This window comes from Theobroma cacao, chromosome 2 (genome assembly GCF_000208745.1).
Source record: "Theobroma cacao cultivar B97-61/B2 chromosome 2, Criollo_cocoa_genome_V2, whole genome shotgun sequence".
Classification (NCBI taxonomy): domain Eukaryota; kingdom Viridiplantae; phylum Streptophyta; class Magnoliopsida; order Malvales; family Malvaceae; genus Theobroma; species Theobroma cacao.
Window position 1 is genome coordinate 1,217,213 of NC_030851.1, and position 7,464 is coordinate 1,224,676.

At 33.0% G+C, this 7,464-nt stretch overlaps 1 long non-coding RNA gene across 1 annotated transcript; it reads left to right on the forward strand.

Annotated features, from left to right (window-relative positions):
• LOC108660977 lies at positions 287-6,259 on the forward strand. Its single transcript, XR_001926813.1, has 2 exons — positions 287-521; positions 1,656-6,259. It is a non-coding gene; the product is annotated as an uncharacterized LOC108660977 (long non-coding RNA).

Genomic DNA, 7,464 nt, shown 5'->3' on the forward strand with positions numbered 1-7,464 from the left:
TTCCAGTACTTTTTAACGAGCTTGACAGTTTTTTGGGATTTGGATTATGGAGAACACTGTACTAGTATATCCTTTTTAATCTTTTGGGTTCTGTTCTTGGTTTTATTATGTTGTTCATGTTAATCATATAATTATAGTAATAATTATAAACGTGTGAGTTGAACGTCTCCAGTTTTGGTTCCTTTTAAGTTTTCTTTTTTTTTTTGGTATTTTTAAAGATGATAGATTCCTTTTTAGTCAATGGAGATAATTCATTAAAGTAGCTGCACGATTTCACTTTTTTTCATTTGATTAAAGCCCTTAGGGGCAAAGCCCCATATAATAAGACTGGTTTTTTAGTCTTTCTAAAGCCAAAGTCGTTGGCCACCTCCTTGACCTGCTCTTCTGCCTTCTCCCTTGATCCTCAAAGGGATTCCGGTGGGTTAATCAGATCCAGCTCTAAAGCCAATTCGTCGGTCGGCAAAATTCAACCTTTTCCAACAAGATATGTAGCTAACTATCTGCTTGTCTCATCCTAATCAGTGAGTTTTTTTTTTTGTTTATTGTTAAACTAATTAGGATTTGGTATTATTTCTTGGTTTTAGCCAGATCTAAGATCTTGTTGTTTTCATGGGGAAATACCTAGCTACCCAAGTTCCTAGTTGCTCGCTATAGATGATTAAAACTCTATATTCTGTTTTTTTTTCAAATCAATGCTCCAAAGCAGGAAAAGCCCACCTATTCTCTATCAGAGGAAGATCACAAGAAGAACCGATTGCTGCACTTGATACTTGTTCTACTTACTTAGCAGCAGTTGTATCGAGTGGAGCTTGTGCTCTTCTTCTGATATTTTCATCATCCCTTACGCTTATCTTACCAAATTCAAATTATGCAAAAGTATCAACTAATTAATTAATTACTATTAGAGTTTTGTTGAATGATTGAATTTCAACATAATTTATCTTTTATCTATTTTTGAATAAATTAACTACTCACTGACCTTATTTAATTTTAATCTCTTATTAATGTTGAATTCGATTTTATGTACAATTCTTTCTGCCTCCATTAATTACTTTGGAGATAATTTTAATCGAAAATTCATCTGATTTGTCAACAATTCAAGTAGATATGTAGCCAATCATTTGCACTATGGTGGGCTGACAGGTTTTCTAGTTTAAAATCTCCATCTGTTCTACTTATTCTTTTCTTTTCCTTTTTTTTTTTATAATTGATTAAATCTTTTATCACTTAAGTGGTTAATTTAGTCAATTGATGAATCTAATAATACGAGTATTTTCTTGACTGCCTATTTCGTACTCATTGAGTACCTTGTCGAAACTAGGTTGAATGTTTTCTTTGCAAAAGTTAGGATTACTTCTTTATATGCTCTCATTTCCTGCCATATTTCGAAAAAAAAAATCAACCTGATAAGGAGCTGATAGTTGAAGATCAAGAGAGAAAGTCTCAATTGGGTTGAAGAACTTAAGAATTCAAGAAAAGAAAAGAGAGCACGAGCAAATCACATGCTCTATAAGTATAGAAAGAAAGCACATGTGTTATTTATTTTGACTTTTACATTTACTGTTTACTAAACTGTAAATATTAGTTAGTTAAATATTCTTTTTACTTCAATTAGTTAGTTGATGAAAATAAAGTATAAATACACTGGCGTACAGCTTTTATTTCTTAATCAAAATAGCTTGAAGCTTCCACAAAGCTCTTCAGATTTATCTTCGTTTTTCAACTCCAACATGGTATCAGAGCAGGAACTGGGGTTTCTGGTATGAGTTCTTGATCCCTTTCTTTAATTGATGATTGAAAGTTCGGTTAAGGTAGGTTTAATTCCTGTTTAGTATCATTTCTTGTTGATTTCTGGTGATTCTTGCTTATTTTTGTTGAGATTCTTGATTGCTTTTTGAGAAATGAATAGTTTGACTATTCAACAAAATACCACATCTGCCATTGAAGATTCACAATCTCCCTATTTCTTACATCACACTGATCATCACGGATCGGTTGTGATTACTCTTAAACTCACATGTAACAACTATGTAGCTTGGAGTAGATCGTTCATACTTGCTCTTTCGATTAGAATAAAGTAAGGTTATAGATGGAACCAATCCTAAACCAAATACCATTGATCCATTGTTTAGGCCATAGATTTGTTGTTAATTTCAGCGTGGCTCCTAGAATCAATAACACCTCTTATTGCTTCCATTGTGTTTTACATGGATTCAATTGCCGAATTTTGAAATACTTTAAAGCTAAATTTTACTCAACCAGATGACACGAGGGTTTGTGACCTCCAATATAATTTTGGTAATGTTTCTCAAGGCAATAGATATGTAGATTCATAATTCACTGAGCTTAAAGGTATTTGGGAAAAGTTGAAGAATTACAGGCCCTTGCTACAAAGTGAGTGTGGGAAATGCAACTCAGCATGTAATAAAAAGTATTTTGACTAGTACAAGAAAGATATGGTCGTCAGGTTTATCAATGGGCTAAATGATACATTTTCAGCTTTCAGAACTCAAATCACTGTCATGAAACCTTTCCCCACTTTAGATAAGGTGTACAATTTAGTTCTATGAGTAGAAAACTAGAGGAGTTTTTTGTTGCAATCTAATCCTTTGATTGAGTCATCTGCAATGGTAGTGACTGCTGATAATAAGAGGAAAGGAAAACCAAATATAACTTGCAACCACTGGCAAAAAGGGACACATAAAGGAAAAATGTTTTAGACTGATAGGTTTTCCTAACGACTTTAAGTTTACAAAGGATAAGGACAAAGGAAGCTTTGAGAAATAGAATTCTTTTGTGAATACTGTTTTTGCTATTACTAGTTCAACTTCATCTGCAAAAGGAACAACATAGCCAAGCCAAGAAGAGGAGTTTGGTGGTTCTAATTCTATGTCCCAGATGTCTATCATAAAGCAACAACTTCAAAAGAAAATGGCGCTCCTTAATGTTGACAATTCTGAAATTAATTGAGGTATTCTGTCAAACGCTTAGCAAACTTCTTCATCAGTCAATTCCACTGTTGCAGGTATTTTTTCTGACCACTTTTGTTCTTGTATAGCTCAGAATACTTCCACTAAAGATAAATGCACTCATAGCATCCTGGTTAAACCAAATTCCTGGATAATGGATACAGGAACAACTGATCATATTTCATGTTCCTTAAAAACTTTCACTCATGCTTATCCTGTTTATAATTTCTTTGTTCAACTAGCTAACAATCTTCAAGCTATTGTCACGCATATAAGAACTGTCGAATTAACATTCTTGTTGTATTGCATAATGTGTTTTGTGCACCCTCTTTTCAATTCAATCTTGTTTCAGTGAGCGAACTAACAAGTTCTAGGAAGAATTGTGTCATTTTCACTGATGAGTGTTGTGTTGTTCAAGACCTCACATCTTGGAAAGTGACTACGGTTGCTAAAGTCTCTTCTAGCCTATATTTCATACAAGACAATCAAGATGATCAATATTTGTCAAAGTTTAGTCTTGATAAAATTGTAAATTTTTCTTCTATTGTTTTTGCAAATCATTGTAAAACAATTCAAACTCAATTTGATCTTTGGTACTTTAGACTTGATCATATACCTACAAACAGAATAAATGTGTTACATCAAAAATATCTTGAGATTCATTGTTCTGATACTTTGATATGAGATGTCTATCCTTTAGCTAAACAAAAAAAAAATTACCATTTCCTATTCATGTTACCAATACTAGTTCTGCGTTTGAAATTGTTCATTTTGATATCTGGGAACCATATAGCATTCCTACTCTTGATGGTCATCATTATTTTTTTACTTCAGTTAATGATTTCAGAAGATTCACTTGGATTTTTTTATGAGGAATAAATCTGAAGTATCTGTCATTGTTCAGTATTTTTACAATCTTGTTAAGAATTAGTTTTCAACTAAAATCAGGTGCATTAGGTCAGACAATGGTAATAAATTTAGGCTTAGTGATTTTTTTAATTCCACAGGTATTGTTCATCATTTGTCTTGTAATGAAACTCTTAAACAAAATGGTGTTGTTGAACGTAAACATCAACATCTTCTTGTTGTAGCCAGAGCTCTTTTACATCAGTCAAGTTTATCACTTAAAATTCTAGGGAAATGCAGTTCTTATAATAGCACACATTATAAATCGAACACCCTCTAGGCTTCTTCATGATAAATCCCCGTATGAATGTCTTTATAATAAACCACCTTGCTATAACTATTTAAGGGTATTTGGTAATTTGTGTTATGCATCAACTTTAGTACAACATAGAACTAAGTTTGATAAAAGGGCTAGTAAATGTGTCGTTTTAGGTTATCCAAATGGCACAAAAGGTTTTGAGGTCTATGATATTGATGCAAATAAAGTACTCATTTCCAAGAATGTAATCTGCCATGAGCACATCCTTTCTTTTCAACATATAAAGCATACCACATATCATTTTACATTTCCTCAAATAATTGGTATGCATGATCCAATGTTTGATTTTTTTTTATTTCAATTATGTTAATTCTTCTTCACTTGCTTCATTATCTGTTGAGTCACCTGTTTCTCAACCTTCTTTACATAATGACATTGCTTTTACATCAGAAACTCTTATTTCCTTGCAAAATTCACCTGTTTCCCATTCTGTTTCAGATTCTGCTTTTTCAGTTTCACTGCATTTTGCTAATCTTAATTCTAATCTTAGGAAAAGTATTAAAGTTAAACATACTCCTAAGTACTTAGAAGCTTATCAAGTAAATCTTCCTTCTTCCATAAGTCATGTTACAACATATCCTATCACTCATTATTTGTTTAGTAATCAATTGTCACCCAAATATAAAGCCTTCATTTCTGCCTTGTCTCAAACATTTGAACCTTCATCCTACAATCAAGCTGTCACATGAGCGTATTGGGGGAGTATCAAGGTTTTCTATTAAGGGGGAGTATCATCAACTTGGTAAGCAGCAACTGGTATGCAAACTGCATAAATCCCTATATGGACTCAAACAAGCTTCAAGACAATGAAATTCAAAGTTCACTTCTACACTTTTGGAATGTGGTTTTAATTACAGACAAAGGTGAATTTGTTGCCCTGTTGGTTGATGTTGATGCCACAGGATACAGGCAACTGATAGGGAAATTACTTTATTTGACCTTTACAAGGCTTGATATTTCATATGCTGTTCAAATATTGTCTCAATTCATGGATGCACCAACTGAAAATCACGTAGATGCAGCTCACAGGGTGTTAAAATATTTGAAAACATCTCCAAGGCAAGGGATATTAATGAGTTCTGATTCAAATTTGAAACTCATTGCCTATTGTGACAATGATTGGTCAAGTTGCCCAGATATAAGAAAGTTTGTAACAAGATAGAGTGTTTTTCTTGGTAATTCTCTAGCAGGTTGGAATCCAAGAAACAACAGAATGTTGCAAGGAGTTCACCTGAAGTTGAGTACAAGTCAATGGCTTCAACAACCTGTGAAATCATTTGGATAAGAAATCTTTTGATAGATCTTGGATTTCCTCAAGACACTCTAGTAAAACTACATGTGACAATCAATCAGCGATTTATATTTTTAGGAATTCTATATTCCATGAGTGTATTAAACACATAGAGATTGACTGTCATTTTGTTAGGGAGAAAGTGCTTGCAAAGATAATCGAGCCAGTCCATATTTCTACTCATGAACAAGTTGCAGATTTATTGAGTAAGGCTATGCGACCAAGGCACTTCTATAGACTGCTTGACAAGATGCACATTATTAACATACATGTACATCTTCAGGGGGAGTATCAACCTGATAAGGAGCTGATAGTTGAGGATCAAGAGAGAAAATCTCGACTGGGTTGAAGAACTTGGGAATCCAAAAAAAGAAAAGAGAGCACGTGTAAATCACATGCTCTATAAGAAACAAAAGAAAGCTCGTGTTTTTTATTTTTACTTTTACATTTAGTGTTTACTAAATTGTAAATATTAGTTAATTAGTGATTTTTTTTTTTTTTACTTCAGTTAGTTAGATGATGAAAACAGAGTAAATACTCTGGTGTACAGCTTTTATTTGTTAATAAAAATAGCTTGAAACTTCCACAAAACTCTTCAGATTTATCTTCGTTTTTCAACTCCAACAAAAAAAAATTAAAATCAAATATGTATTAATTAATAATAAAAATATTAATACTTTTAAAAAAATGAAAAAAAATATAAATATGTGACAATTTATGAGAGTTAAGGTAAAAGATGAAAATAGATCAGTTGGATTCTTTGCATGGAAAAAACTTAAAAGTGAAAGAGAGAATCAAAAAGTTAAGCTGACAACAAATTCATACATACCTTATATATCAACGAAGAAATATGTTTCAAAGAGAAATAATTAACGAAATGAATAAGGCAAGTAACAGGCGTAAGGGACTAAGCAAAGCTTAGCAATCTCTTTCATCTAACACTGACAAAACAACCATAAACAATTTACTACTCTACTGCTTTCCTTTTCAGAAGCTTATTGGCAAATGCTGAAGATTTTGTTCCTGGCCGCTGTTTTTCTTTTTCTGCTTGTTATTCTTTTCTGAGAAGGGGAGTCCAATATATATTCAGACCGAAACGGTGTTCAACTTTTCATCTTATATTCCTGTAATTGCATTCCCAAATAGTATTTTAACACTGGCATCCAACTATTTATATAGATTAGCAACTATACACCAGGATTCGACTATTCATTCAGGTTTCACAAGCCTAGCAAGCAATTTCTTTTTTATTCTTATTGGAGAACAATATTGTTAATGAAAGCTTGAATGCAAATTATAGAAGTTGAACAGTGGCAATGGCTGGAATTTTTCTCGCAATTTCTGCCTAACAGCCACTCTTAACTGTCATGACCCCTGCTGCTGGAGGAACTTTCACTATTGGCTCCTCAGTGACAACTAATTCAAGAGAACCACCTGCTGCCCCAACAAATCTCATAGCCAGAGTGATAAATGTCCATAAATAGAAGTGAAAACAGGCCAATCAACAATAAAAAAACAATGCCCTATTTTGATTTAGGATTCAAACCAAATTGAAGGAAAGGGAAAATTAAACAAAAAATGGCATAAAATACAATTATGTATTACTTTGTCTGCATGACATTTCGAATTTCCTTGCCCCATGTTTTATCATCCTTGCATATCTCCCTTCTCATCAAATAACAAAAACATGTGAAGTATGATTTGATGATCTAATGTGGACAGATTGAAAATCTTGTGATCAGCTTGTTCTAAACTTCGTCTTGTGAGCTTGCTGCGTATCTACATGATTTGCTGAGTTAGTCTTGGAATTGTCTGCTGCTACTGCTGAATTTCAATTGCTAAACTTCTGTCAGATGTTGATCTTCTACTGAGTTTGATCTAATGCAACAGTACAATGTTTCAATTGAAATTGGACACTTGTAGCCATCGGTGTAGACACGTAGTATTATCCACGTCTAATTTCTGTAAAAAGAAACATC